Source organism: Ovis aries, chromosome 8 (assembly GCF_016772045.2).
Source record: "Ovis aries strain OAR_USU_Benz2616 breed Rambouillet chromosome 8, ARS-UI_Ramb_v3.0, whole genome shotgun sequence".
Lineage (NCBI taxonomy): Eukaryota > Metazoa > Chordata > Mammalia > Artiodactyla > Bovidae > Ovis > Ovis aries.
This window is the reverse complement of record NC_056061.1, coordinates 48045809-48060453: the sequence shown is the minus strand read 5'-3', so window position 1 is coordinate 48060453 and position 14645 is coordinate 48045809. Positions and strand designations below refer to the sequence as shown.

General features: G+C 46.3%; 1 protein-coding gene across 3 annotated transcripts in view; it reads left to right on the top strand.

Annotated features, from left to right (window-relative positions):
* Positions 1–14645, top strand: part of ANKRD6 (ankyrin repeat domain 6) — a 182872-nt gene that overhangs the window by 48595 nt on the left and 119632 nt on the right. Inside the window, exon 1 of one of the 3 annotated variants that reach the window (XM_042253402.2) lies at positions 1566–1807. The exons of the other annotated variants lie outside the window; for them this stretch is intronic. The gene's annotated coding sequence lies outside the window, so the exon portion shown is untranslated. Of the gene's footprint in view, positions 1–1565; positions 1808–14645 lie in introns of those variants that run through there. 3 annotated transcript variants of the gene reach the window in all.

The following is a 14645-nucleotide window of genomic DNA, read 5'->3' as shown; positions in this document are numbered from 1 at the left end:
GGGGTTCTTCCCTCTCCAGGGATCCAGCCCACATCTCTTCCGTCTCCTACATTGGCAGGTATATTCTTTACCACTGTGTCACCTGGGAAGCCCGATGGTTGTGGTGGTGGTTAGGTGTCTACTGTATGAGGAGGCTTGAAGTCTCTTCTGAATCAGCTTGGTACCCAGAACAGTGCTAGCGGCAGTGTGGGTCAAAGCAGTTCTCTTGATTCTTTCCCAATGTAGATGGAGAGAGAAGCTTTCCTGGGGAGGAGATTTTTAAGGGGGAAACAGTCCCCTTTAAGAAGGTCCCCTCAGTCCCTGCGGACACTTTCTGAAGGTGTTCCCTGGAACTCCCTCCTTTCCTTACTTCTCAGTCCTAAATTAGCAGAGAGATCCTGCCCTATGAAATATTCATAAGATGCAACTGACCGTAAAACACTTTGTAAATGTAAGTGCTGTAAGTGACCCAGATTATATCAGCAACTTTTTGAGAAATGGGAAGAAGGAGAAGGAAGGTAAGGGAATGGATCCAGGAAGCCAACCTTGCCATTTTCAGACCATAATAAATGGGTCATGGATCTGCACTTTTGTAATTTCAGAAATGACTAAGGCTTGGACTGTTTTTGAGCATCACAAGAGTGGATTCGTCTCAGGATAAATCAGTCTTGGTACATTACACAGATTATGCCACTTTTTAAATCCATATATATTGTTTTCATAGTCATCCTGTTTCCAGCTTGAAAGATCCTGAGAACCCATAGGTAGTCAGGGTGATCTTCTCACATCAGAGGCTAAGTAAGGAAGTCCCTGAAGGCAGCTGGCTTGGAAGGAGTTTCTGCCATCACTTCTCTTGGGGAGAGGGGGGATGGGGTTGGTCTAGGGGTCTTGCAGGACAGCAGCCTTGGGTCTGACTCTTGGTGGGGTCGGGGTGGCGGGGCAGAGGCAGTGTTTTTCACTGTTAAACAGCTCTCCTCAGCATATGCAGATGCTAGCTCCGTCCAGCCATCAACCCTTTGTCTGCTGGCTGGAGGCCCCAGAATAAATCTACTCTGTGTGTCCTTCCCGCCCTGCGATGGCCATTCCCTGCCCCCACCCTGTCTAAATCACTTCTTCCTCGCAGGACAGGATTCCTAGGATTTCTGCCCTTCTGGTTACCCACTCTCCTCTGTCAAATACTACGTGGACCTGCTAGTCTTCCCCACCCCCCTCCTCGTCCTTAGGGCTGTGCTTTTATAACAAATCCTAACACTGTTAAAGTTCGTTCAGTTTCTTGTTTCTACATATCACTCCATTGTCTCATACTGACTTACAAGTAAACTAAAACTCCAGAGCAGTTGCTTTTTGAGTCTGAGTGAAAGATGGAAACCTCTATTTCTCTGAACTTTTTTTTTCCTTTCAGCTCATTTTTTTCTTTTTTTTCCAAGCCAGACAGACTTCTTTTGGAATTCTGATTCTGTCGGTCTTATCTAAAGCATTCATCTCTCCCAGTGTGGTGTCCGTGGATAATTTGAAAAGCCTGTGATGTATTTACCTAGGCTCAGGACTCTGAAGAGGGTGAAAAATCCTTCATGACGAGTTTGCCAGATGCCTGCTGGCAGCCAGCGGCTTCCAGGCTCCGTGGAGAGTGATAAGGACCAAACCCAGGGCCTGAGTGCCGAGGGGCCGGGTCAGGGGAGCTTTCGTTTGACTATTGACATGTAAATAGTCAGTGGGGCCCGAGGCAGATTCTTCCAGACCCTCGCGCCTTCCTTCCAACCACACAAAGCCCAGCCCTGGATGGCTGCAGGCTGTGCCCTGTGAGGGACCCGGCATCCTGGCTGAAGAGGTAAGTCCCAAGTCAGCTCTGCTGTAAAACTTCTGTGTGGGACGGAGACTGTGGACTAGAAATTTCCCCAGGTACATGCAGTGGGAGTGGTTTCTTTGGATGTCGGTTAACAGAGGCTCAATGAAGTTTTCTGAAATGAAAAAGACTACTACTAAGTGATCATTAATTGGATTTGGTTTAAGGAAAAAAAAAATCATATTTGCCCACATGCATGTGCATATACAAAATTTGATGGTAGATGCTAGTTTCAAAGTACTTTTTGAATTTTACCTGAGATTTCTGTAGCATTGTTTTCGGCATCATGTTTCTATAGTCCCTCAGGCACAGCCCTCTTCTTTCTCTTGTCTCTAAGTCCTTTCCAGTTCATCCTTCCTTCTTGTTCTTATAATAATGGTAAATTGTGTGACTCATATAAGGAATGTCATCATGTGCCTTACAAGTTAGAGAAGTGAAGGAAAAGTTATACGCTAAATTTATGAATAACCTCTACTAAAGAATGGAGGTGCTGAAATTTGTGCTCCCCCCCCCAAAACTAAAGAGGAAGAATTTGTGTAGCTATAGTGTCCTAAATTTAATATGTGAATTATAAAAGTTATATGTGCCAACTAAAGAGTGTCTCTTGACACCTAGCTAGCTCTATGGGGATTAAGTCATCAGCCACAACAGGCGCTGACCTTTAACACCCCCTGAAAGGAGTTCAGGACAGAGATCAGGAGTGAGGCACTTTGTGCTCTGGGAAAAGCTAGCAGCATAGGACTTCATATAGTTAGATGTTTTCAGGAGAAAATGTTATGAACCCAACTTGTTGCATCTTCTCATACCTGGAAAAGCACTAAAATTGTTAACGGAGACATCTGCCGCTTGTGACGTGATAGCAACCTTCTACAGAGCTGTGTGCTGGGTTGTGTGCCCCTCTGTCTCATCGCACATACTGTGACCCGCCCCTGCACCTCTTCAGAGCAGTTCCTCAGAGCCGCCTGAGAGACTGTCTCCCGGGCTATCATCCTCAGAAAGTCCCCAGATACAACTGCACTCAGAGCTCTTATGTTGTCCATTTTTTCAGTTAACATTGTCACGCTTTGGACTGATTTTGTTAGAAGTCATCTAAGAACTAGCAAAAATTATTTAAAATATAAGTTGAGATGTCACATTCAGAATGAGTACTAGTTTGAGTTAGAGTATCTTGATTTAAAAAAAAAAAAAAATCTCAGGGAAATTCCCTAGAGATGCCTTGGTTAGGACTCGGCTTCCACTGCTGGGAGCATGGATTCCATCCGTCCTTCGTCAGGGAACTAAGACCCTGAATGCCCTGTGGCCAAAAAAAAAAAAAAAATCTCCAACTAAAAGGTATTATTTGGTAAAAGCTATCCCATGTAGGACTCAGTTCCCTGACAGATTGAAGAGATGGTACTTTAAGAAAAACATTTTGTTAACAAAATGCAAATGTTTCCAGACCTCTCTCTTTTCCTCTGGTACAGATATTCTTGGCAGTGTGAGTTCTGCGTACAGTGCCTCCCATAGCCTTGAATATTGGTTGTTAGTTCAGACACTTTGTGGTCCTATTAGAGTAATTATGATGATAGAATTATGCTCCCATACCAGAATACCCATAACATGACTGAAAAAATAGCTCAGGCAGTCAGGCTTAGATCCAGAAGCCATAAATCCTATCAGTGAAGTATGAAGTTTGTTCTTAATTTTGAAGGATCTCATGCTCTAAGGAGCAGAATTAGGTACAATGGAAAGAACGCAAAACTGTTATGAGACATCTAGCTACTTAGGTGGCATGGGAAATGACTGACTTCCCTGCCTCAGTGGTGGGCCAGGTCAGTGGTTCTGGACCAGGGTTGGCAATGTCCTTACAGGGGCCCTCGGGAATGTTGAGGGGGAACATTTCAAATTGTCGCAGTGTCAGTTCAGTTCAGTTCAGTCGCTCAGCCGTGTCTGACTCTTTGTGACCCCATGAATCGCAGCACGCCAGGCCTCCCTGTCCATCACCAACTCCCAAAGTTCACTCAAACTCACGTCCATAGAGTCGGTGATGCCATCCAGCCATCTCATCCTCTGTCATCCCCTTCTCCTGCCCCCAATCCCTCCCAGCATCAGAGTCTTTTCCAATGAGTCAACTCTTTGCATGAGGTGGCCAAGGTACTGGAGTTTCAGCTTTAGCATCATTCCCTCCAAAGAACACCCAGGGCTGATCTCCTTGCAGTCCAAGGGACTCTCAAGAGTCTTCTCCAACACCACAATTCAAAAGCATCAATTCTTCGGCGCTCAGCCTTCTTCACAGTCCAACTCTCACATCCATATATGACCACTGGAAAAACCATAGCCTTGGCTAGACAGACCTTAGTCGGCAAAGTAATGTCTCTGTTTTTGAATATGCTATCTAGGTTGGTCATAAGTTTTCTTCCAAGGAATAAGTGTCGAGGCACTAATGGTTGAGGACCCCGGATACTAATGTTATAGCCACGCGTTACATGAAACAAACTCACTAAGAAGGACAATAGTGGCAGATAGTGGAGTGCAGTTTATTACAGCAGCAGGCCCAAGGCAGAGTCTCCTCTTAGCCAAGGACCCCGACCAGCATTTGTGAAAATCTGTTATACCCTCTGTGTATGTGTCTGAACCCACCACTCCAAATTCCTTGAGACTTACATAAACCAAGGAAAATACAATCCCAATAACCCCATCATTCATGTGCTATGTGCTCATGTGCTCAAACAGTCAAACAATTAGCCAATAATCAATAAATCTGAGGTTATACTCTGATGGATACAGAAAAATATATGGCCTGTCTGGAGGAAGGGGTGATTAGTGTATGTTTTCTCTTAGGCGATGAGTAACCTAGATAGGATCTTCAAGTTCCCCTGTCTGGAGGGGGTCTTATCCTTCTGTTGTTATTTTCATAGGCACTAAACACAGAGTTCAGAGTCCATTGGAAAGGTGGCCGAGCATGATCAGCATGAACAGGCCTAAGATGGAGTCCAGGCCCTATGAATTCCTTCTTCACTAAAATCCTGAAATGCCACCGGGTTCAGGGAAGAATTGGTCCACTCCAGATGCCAGTGGCGCCCATGCGGATGGACACTGAACCCAATGATCGTCTCTGAGGTTCTTTTAGCTCTGTTTCTCTCAAGTTCACAGGCAGAGCATTGAAAGTGTCTAGAATGATGCCCTGTTATTACACTTAGCATCTGTATCCCACGTGTGTGTACGTGCATGCTAAGTCACTTCAGTTGTGTCCGACTCTTTGCAACCCCATGGACTGTAGCTCTCCAGGCTCCTCTGTCCGTGATATTCTCCAGGCAAGAATACTGGAATGGGTTGCCATTCCCTTCACCAAGGGATCTTCCCAATCCAGGGATTGAACCTGTGTCTCCCATGTCTCCTGTACTGCAGGCGGATTCTTTACCGCTGAGCCACCAGGGAAGCCCCTGTATCTCACATTTGGTGTCAAATGCTGTATTGTTGGGAGTGAGGACAGATCCAGTCATGCTGGATCAGGATGCTCAAGCCGTGGCAGCTCGGATTCAGAGCTTCGTTGCTGGGGAGTTCCCTGCTCTAAGCTCTACTGAGACTGTTCAAATGCAGGTCTGGCCTGGGTGTTGTGGTTGGCTTTGGATTGTCTTTCATACCCTCCTGTCCTCGAAGGGAAGAAGACTGTTCATTGTGGCCACAGGTCTGGCCTCCAGGGCCCAGGCAGCTGTTTCAGCCCACTGCCCTGCTTCTGGGCACTATCCCCTCTGTTGGGAAGAGGGTTATTGTGGGGACAGGTGCCGCCCACAGGTCCACCCGCCTGTTGTCACAGGCCAGGCTGGAGGCCCTGATGATGCAGGACAGGATTTGGGCTGGAGTAAAGATTCCTAGGGAGTATGAATTCTTAGACAGTTTAGTGTGATTAAATTTTTATTTGACAGTCAAGTGCTATTAAATCAAAGTCCCATAAGAAAGCTCTCAGGCTTATCTTTGTGTAGAAAGCAATAGAAGGGTGAGTGACTAATCCTCACCAGAAGTTGGCTGTGATGTTGTATATATATGCCATCTTACTAACTAACTTGTAAGATTACCTGGAGCATGTTTTTTAAGTGACGTGTTGTTAAAAAACTTAAAATTCAAGTATATAAAAACACCAGGAGTTAACTTTGATATATATCCTGTTTGTCTTTACATTTTACAAAGTTAGGTTTACAGTATGTGATATTTTGTAACTTTCTTTGTTCATGCCACACTATCTCATGAAAATGAGATATTTCTATGCTTCTATCACAGTTATGTTACATCATTTTACATGACTTCTAGTGATCCATTGAGAGGACAGGGCAGAGACCCTAGAGTCAGACTCTGGGTGCATACCTCAACCTTGCCTCTTATCAGCTGGGCAAGTTATTTAACTTCTGGGTGTCTCCCCCTAGTCTTCTGTAAAATGGGGAGAACAATCATACCTGCTCGACTGGTCTGCTTTGAGAATTAAATGAGGAGATAGATGTTGAGTGCTTAAATAGAGCCTTGCATAAAGGAAACACTTACCATATAGCATCACCTCCTCAGCGTCAGCGGCATTCCATGACGGAACCATCTCTACTGACCCCTCGCCTCATATTCTTGCAATTGAATCCTTTCTGACCTCTAGAGTTACTACTTTGGGGTCAGTTTCTGAAAGTGGGATTTCTGGGTCAGAGAGCAAACCACAGTTAGAGGCTTTGGATATGTATTGCTGAATTTTCCTCCTTTCTCAGAATTCACACCTACCAGCTTTTCTCAGCTAAATTAAAAAAAAAAAACATTCAGCTTGGCTTCCTTTTAATATCCTGTGTGTTCTGGGACCTTCCCCCTCCAGTAATGGGGAATATAAACTCATATAATATTGCTCTAGGGCGAGTATAATTAAGGAAATGAATTAGCCACAAAATGACTTCCATAAAGCATGCCACAGTCAAATAAAAAACAAGGCAGTTCACCTCCATTTGGTATTTCCTGTGCTCTGACTTCTCCATTGATCAAGAATTGTTTATGTGTAGGAAAAAGTAATATGAAATGCGTAAGTGTAGACCTCAAGCTGTCTTCCCCTCCAGCCAAATTTAACTTCTAGACATACCGGAAGAAAAAAAAATAACCTTCAGCAACATGATAGGAAATGTACATGAAATTAGCCATATGACTTGTGAAACATTAGATTGGTCCCTTTGTTCTGTGTTAATGTGAAAATCACTCAGGTTATTGCATTTACTTTTACATTTACCATGACAAAACTGTTGTGAGTTGGTGTACACAGAGATGGGATCCATAGTGTTTGCTAGTGTTTGCTCCCGGACGTGGAAGTGTGAGCTGTGGCCCGGGTTCCTTGTTCAGCAGGCCTGTCTTTACCAGCTGCTCCATGATAACTCAGTTCTCCCACCCCTCGTCTGGGTCAGGTGGTTGTGACTCCACAGCCCAGCATGACCTGGCCTGGCCTTTGCATGTATCATTGCTGGATGAAGCCTGCTTTTGTGTTCTCAGCAGTCCAGCCACCTGCATTAGATGAACACGAATGCAAACATGAACGTTTAAACCATATGACCCAACACAATTATGAGGAAGATGTTTGATTGATTCTGAATATATTCAGTTTAGAATCTCATTAATGTTACCAAATGCAAGTTTGTGTGCCTGATGCACAGTGAGATCAGACAAACTGAAATGGAGTTTGGAGCAGAGCAAGATTTATTGCAGGGCCAAGCAAGAGAACTGGGTGTGTGTGAGGGTGGAAAGGCCTTGTGCTCAAAATACCCTGAGCTCCCCGAAGAGTTTCAGCAAAGCAATTTTAAAACCCAGGTGAGGGACGAGGGGATCTCAGGGCACGTGGCCCATTCGTGCACAGTTCTCTGACTGATTGACGTTGGGGTGGCTGGGTGGTTAACGTTATCCTTAGGCTCCCATGGGTCTGGGGTCTCATAATCATCAGGTAGTTAATTTCTTCCATTTGGTGGGGGTTTTAGCATCTGTAAAACAACTTGGGAAGCGTGTGCATCAGATACCATTACCTAGGCACTTCAGAGAGGAGCTATAGCAGAGGATATGGGGGAGGGCTCTGTCCCGGGAAGACCCCACAGGGTCCTGCACAGTTATATTAGGAGCACAAAATGTGAAAATTCTCATCAAGAATTCCAGATCTCTGAAAATACATCTTAGGACCCCAGAACTATGCTTGAGAAAGGTTGACTTGGTTTACAGACACTGTCCAAGGTATTTTTGATAATTATTGGCATTCCCAAAAGAAATGTGGGTTATATTTTTATTATTTCTTTGAATAGAACACTTGATTTACCTTTGTGCAAAGATAGTGGCTTTCAGACTCTTTGACTGTGACCTGTGAGAAGAAATACATTTTACATAGTGACCTACTGTGTCCATACACATTTAAACAGATGCAAGGAAACAGTTGTTTCCCAAAATACATGCACCACACTCTGATATTTCTAGTTCTGTTTTATTCTTTAAAATGGTGTTTATGATGGTGCTGATGAACCTATTTCCAGATCCCCAATGGAGATGCAGACATAGAGAACAGATTTGTGGACGCAGCGTGGGAAGGACAGGGTGGGACGGATGGAGAGCATAGCCTGGAAACATATATATTACCGTGTGTATAACAGATCGCCAGTGGGAGTTTGCTGTATAACACAGGGAGCTCAACCCCGTGCTCTGTGACAACCTAGTGGGGTGGCGTGGAGTGGGGCTTGGGAGGGAGGTTCAAGAGGGAGGGGACATATGTATACCTCTGACTGATTCATGTTGATATATGGCAGAAACCAACACAATATTGTACAGCAATTCTCCTCCAATCAAAAGTTTTTAAAAAAGTGGTGCTTATGACCCGCTAACTTACTTCCATGACCCACAAATGAGCCTGCAGGGCCTGCAGTTTGGAAGTCCTGTTCCAGAACTTTATCGCGGGCCTTTATCACAGGAAGTCCGTTGCCTTCCTCTAGGTGCTGAGCCCTGGGCATCGCCTCTGGTCAGATCTCAGGGCCACAGGGCTGGTCTGGCAGTGGAGATAGAGCCCCATGTGCTGGCTGCCTGGGCACTTGAGCAGCTTCGCTCCTGAGGGCATTCATCCTTCCCTGGACTGACTGCGGCAGCTGACAGCTCCATCTGAGTGGGAAGGTTTAAACAAAGACAATAATTCAAATTGAGTGCCCCTGAATCACGTCTTTGTCTCTGCTCTTGACAGAACAGAAGGAAGTTGTTCATTATTAAGGATGCCAGCTGCCCGTGGGTTGATGTATCTGTAGCCAGGCTGGCTCACTGTCAAGTCGAGAAGGTAAAGAGCTAGTTCCCTAGTAGGTGTGTTTCGAAGGAGTACAGAAAGGATTTCGGATTTCCCTAAACATGTCTCCTCATTCCCTTGTGCCTAAAATTTTACATTTAGAAGTTCATCCTTTTTCAATCTTACAAGCTTTTTGGTTTCCCAGCTCAACATAAAAATATCCTTAAGGAAAGAGAATACCATAAGATTGCATCAGATAACATTTGATGAGGATTTGGACAGCCACTGAGAGCTGGGGGGCGAGGGTGCTGCAGCAGGAGGCGGGGAGCCTAGAGGACTGTGGTCAGAATGGAGGGGCTTCAGGCTTTTGGAAGTTTCTGTGTCTAATGATAATTTGAAAGCTGTTTGGAAGCGTGGTGCTCTTTAAAAAACGTTTTTATGAGAATTTTATGAAGACCTTGTGGCTTGGAGCGGCTTCAGCAGGGCTTAGAGATGAGGGAACTGATCCAGGTGATGACGGATGTGGGATGAGGGCACCCTCCAAAAGTGACCAGAGCTCTTAGGACCACTTGCCACTCAAGCATTATGTGGCCTGTATAACACGATAACCCATTGAACTCAATGGGTTTGTATTTTTGTTTAACAGATTGTTTGTAGACAACGTGACTTAAGTATGCCATCCAAGGTTCCCATTTTATTTTGTCCATTGCCTTCCATACACCTTGCACATATTTAGCCCTTTATTCTTAATTGTTGCTTTCTGCTTGGTCAGATTACCACAATTTGATTGCATGCCAGTTTGCTTTTCCAGTTGTTGGTTATGATGGAATTTAGAGATAGAAAAAGACCTTGGTGATCACCTGGGTCGATGTTTTTCAGGCTGTGGTTATCAACCCATTCCCTGGTCATAAATTGGTCTCTTGGGAGTTATAGACAGACCCTGTGGGTTGAATAGGTGAGAATGCTGTAAATGTTTATCTTTCCTACCAGCCATCGTGCAACACATGGGTACCCCCCGATGAGCAGCAATATACACAACCCATTTCTTGGGACACAGATACATTCTTTCTCTTGTTTGACAAATATGTTTATCAAATTAAGCACCTGTTGTTTTTAGGTACATTGGGGAGGGACCGGGGGTACAAAGGTGAGGAAGATGTGGACCCTGCCTTCGAGATGCTCAGGTGGGAAGACAGGCATGAAAGGTTACTGTAACACAGTGTGGTGGCTGCCCAGATGGGAACATGAAATTCCCTCCTTCCCTCCGGAAGCACCTGCCCCGGGGAGGCCGCACTTTGGAAAAGCAGCAGTGCACACAGTGAGAAGCAGCTGCAGGTATGCCTGTGAGAAGGACAGGTGAGCCATCCTTGGCTTCAGAAAACGAGACCAGGAAAGGCTTCTAGTGAGCGGTGACAGCTCAGATTGGTCAGCGCAGCAGGTTGAATGCTGGCCCCCGAATCTCCACCCATGGCCTAATCTCTGGAGGAGGTGAGGAAGGGATCCTTCCCAGAGCTTCCAGAGGAGGGACTGGCCTGCCCATACCTGGAGTTTGGAGTCTGGCCTCCAGACCCTTGAGGGAATAAATGACTGCTGTTTTAAGTCACCAAGTTTGTGGCAGTCTGATATGGCAGCCTTAGCAAACATAGGCAGGAACCACAGAAGTAGGGGGTGTACCTGGAGAGAGAGCAGGGGCGGGAGGCAAAGCCCTGTGTCGGGAGAGAGGAGGGCCGTCTGGCCAGAGCAGAGGTTTTGTGAAAAGGAGTAACAGGAGATAGGGCTGCAGAGCTGGTGTTGGACTCCTGGCCTTTGTGGCGGTCTGAATACTGCTTTGTTTATAAAGGCTCATCTGATGATTCACTGTGCTGCCTCTCAGGTAATGGCTCCTAACATCGGATGGCCCGGCAAAAAGCACAGAGTGAGGTTTGTTTATTCCTCTGGCGGCTACACTCTTGTGTGAACACGTGGAAAATGCCAGCAGTCACTGCGCGCTGGAGAGGGTGACACCCCGCCCCCCTCAGGGCCGCTTTTTAGTCACTTGTCCCGTCGTATTCTCTTCTTTTATCCCCCTCCCCTCATCATATTCTTGAACTTGTATTTCTCACTGCCTTTTCCTAAAAAGTTATATTTTTACGGCATTTTATTTCCTTGAAATTGTCAGTTAATGTTGAGCTCATTCCTGTGATGTGTAGTGAAAGTGAAGTAGCTCAGTCGTGTCCGACTCTTTTGCAACCTCATGGACTGTAGCACCCCAGGCTCCTCAGTCCATGGGATCCTTCAGGCAAGAATACTGGAGTGGGTTGCCATTTCCTTCTCCAAGGGGATCGATCTTCCCAACCCTGGGATCGAACTCAGGTCTCCCACATTGCAGGCAGACTCTTTACCGTCTGAGCCACCAGGGAATCCTGGATATGTAGTGAGCATCTTTAAACCAGACAGATGAAGAAAATCATGTTCCTCATTGGGGTGGCTCAGATGGTAAAGCGTCTGCCTACAATGTGGGAGACCCGGGTTCAATCCCTGGGTCGGGAAGATCTCCTGGAGAAGGAAATGGCAACCCACTCCAGTATTCTTGCCTGGAAAATCCCATAGATGGTGGAACCTGGAAGGCTACAGTCCATGGGGTCGCAAAGAGTCGGACACGACTGAGCAACTTCACTTTCACATTGTGAAACTAGTCTATGCTCGTTTCAGGGAGGCAGGAGTTCAGGCTGTAGAACAGACCTCCCACCTCATGCTCCTTCCTCTGGAACTGGGCTGTTTGATTCCTTTTTGTTTTCTTTAGTGAGATAGAATTTAGGTGTGAGAACATTTTGGGGTCAGTTTAAATTTTATTTCTTCGGGTTGAGAAATAGCAGCTAAAGGTCTTGTGTCTCAGCTGTCTGTCTGACTAGCATGATATCTTCTTCTATCTTTGCTCCCCCATCAGCCAAATTCCACATACTCTTATGTATTATGGCTTTCACATACTCTTATGTTTTATGGCTTTAATGAGTTTTTAATCACAAAAATAATTCAAGCTTATTATAAAAGTTCAAATGTTAGGTTTGAATGTATTGCATGCATGCATGCGAGCTCAGTCACTCAGTCAAGTCCATCTCTTTGCAACCCCATGGACTATATATAGCCTGACAGGATCCTCTGTCCATGGGATTCTCCAAGCAAGAATACTGGAGTGGGTTGCCATTCCCTCCTCCAGGGGATCTTCCCCATCCAGGGATTGAACCTGTGTCTCCAGCATCTCCTGCATTGCAGGTGGATTCTTTACCTCTGAGGCACCTGGGAAAGCCCTTGAATATATCGCTTTTCAGTATTTTAGCTGGCTGCAAGGCCCACTCCCCACTTTGCCATGGTTTGTATCACCCCCAAAATTCATGTGATGCAACCAAATGCCCAATGTGATGGTCTTTGGAGGTGGGGCCTTTGGGAGGTGATTAGGGTTTGAGATGGAGCCCTCATGAATGGAGTTAGTTCTCTTATAAAAGAGGCCCAGAGAGCTCCCTAGTCCCTTCCATGTGAGGACACAATGAAAAGGCACCATCTGTGAAACAGAAAGCCAACTCTCACCAAACACCAAACTGGCTGGCACCCGATCCTGGACTTCCCAGTCTCCAGAATTGAGAGAAATTGCTGTTCCTTAGAAGCTGCCTAGCCTGCGGTATTTTGTTATAGCAGCCCACATGGACTAAGACATACTTCTCTCCCGGTATTAGTTTCCTGTGGCTTGTTGCAACAAATTCTCACAAACCGGGAGGAGTAGAACAATACAAATGTTTTCCCTCACAGCCCTGGAAGCCACGGCTCCAGAATCCAGGTGTGGGATGGGCAAGCCCCCTCCAGAGGCTCTCGCAGGTTCTATTCTTGACTCTCCCAGCTAGCTGGGGTGCAGATATCTTTTGGCTTGAGGCCACATCACTCCAGTCTTTGCTTCTGTCTTCACAAAACTGTTTCCTCTTGTGGTTGTCTGTGTCCCCAGATACCCTCTGCCTCTCACTTATAAGGATACATATGATTGCATTCAGGGCCCAAAAGGTAACATTCACTCTTTGGCCATGTGAAAGTCATACTCGCAGGTCTCAGTCTTAGGGTGTGGATGTAACTTTTTTGGGGGGTACCATTCAACCCACTGCTGCTGCTGCTGCTGCTGCTAAGTCTCTTCAGTCGTGTCCGATTCTGTGCGACCCCATAGACGGCAGCCCACTAGGCTCCTCTGTCTCTGGGATTCTCCAGGCAAGAATACTGGAGTGGGTTGCCATTTCCTTCTCCATTCAACCCACTAGCTGTTGTTAAAGGAAAGATTATTATGACACAGGTTAAAATGGTAAGAAAGACTTTATTCAGGAATGTTGTGATAGGTGTCGGCTATTGCTGTAGGGGAGAGAGATTGGGCTCCACTCTGAATGTGACAAGAACAGATGGGGTTTTATAGCCAAGGAGGGGGTGGAGGGGAAGTTACTAAGAAGAGACATCAAGGGTAGGAGGAACTCTTGCTAAACTAACAGAATTCTTACTGAAGGCCAGCCAGAGTGATCAAGTATCACCCAAGGAATGATGGGGGAGGGGATGAAGAATTTGATCAGGTATTGAGGGTGATCAAATATTAAAGTGGGAAGTATTAAGGGTCCTAAACTGACTTGGCAGGATTCTTGCTAAAACTGGGCTTTGCAGGCTGGACAAGGATGGGGGACTACTGTGAGCTTGATTAGGAGAGAGTCTTTGTCACAGTTCTCTTAAACAGTATTTTCCAGACTCAGAAAGACCATAAAAGCCAACCCAGATTCTCAACAACTGAGCCTGTGCCCCTAGGGGAGCTTCACGCTGCAGCTGCCTAATTGGAAAAGTGGCTCCATGCAGGGTTCTCCTCTCTTGTCGTCTGCAATCAATCTCTCTTGCCTTCCAGACCCCTTGCCTTGTGGACTTGCTGCCTTCTGTAGCAGGATCAGTCTACAGGACCCTCTGCTTCCGCCCCGCCCCCCATGCCAACCCTGCCCCACCCGGCCCCTCTGCCCACCCCGCACATTAGAAAGCAGCACCTGCCTCTCCCTGAATGTTATTGTTTGGATTCAACCCATGAGGGCTGATGTTAGGGAACTCATTGTGACATCAGAGAGAATTTTAGATAAATCACTGTGTGGGAAGAGGAAACTGACTGCTGCTTTGGGGCCCAGAGTGGAAACATTTGGCAGCTGATAAGAAGCCCCGCGGTCATTCTAAGGTCCTGCTTTGGCAGGACGGTCATTCTAAGGTCCTGCTTTGGCAGGAACCCCGTCCGTGGCTTGGGGGTGGGGCAAAGCAGGTCTGACTTCAAGCCTGGTATCCGTGGCAGGGCAACTGTCTGGGGAGCTCTTCCATAGCAGGAGCGGAGGGCTCTGTCTTCAAAATGACCTCATCCCTCTGGGTAGGACGAGGGTGGAACCGCGTCCAGATCTGTTGTTGGACTCACATCTGGGCAGGTAGTTGCTGGCCTGTGTCCTGTCCTGGAGACAGGTAATAAATCATTACAGCTAGTTACAGGTAGTAAATAAATGTCGGCTCAGTGACTCCCTAAATAGCTCCACTTGTGCTCCGGGGACCAGGAGGCCCTGCTTCACC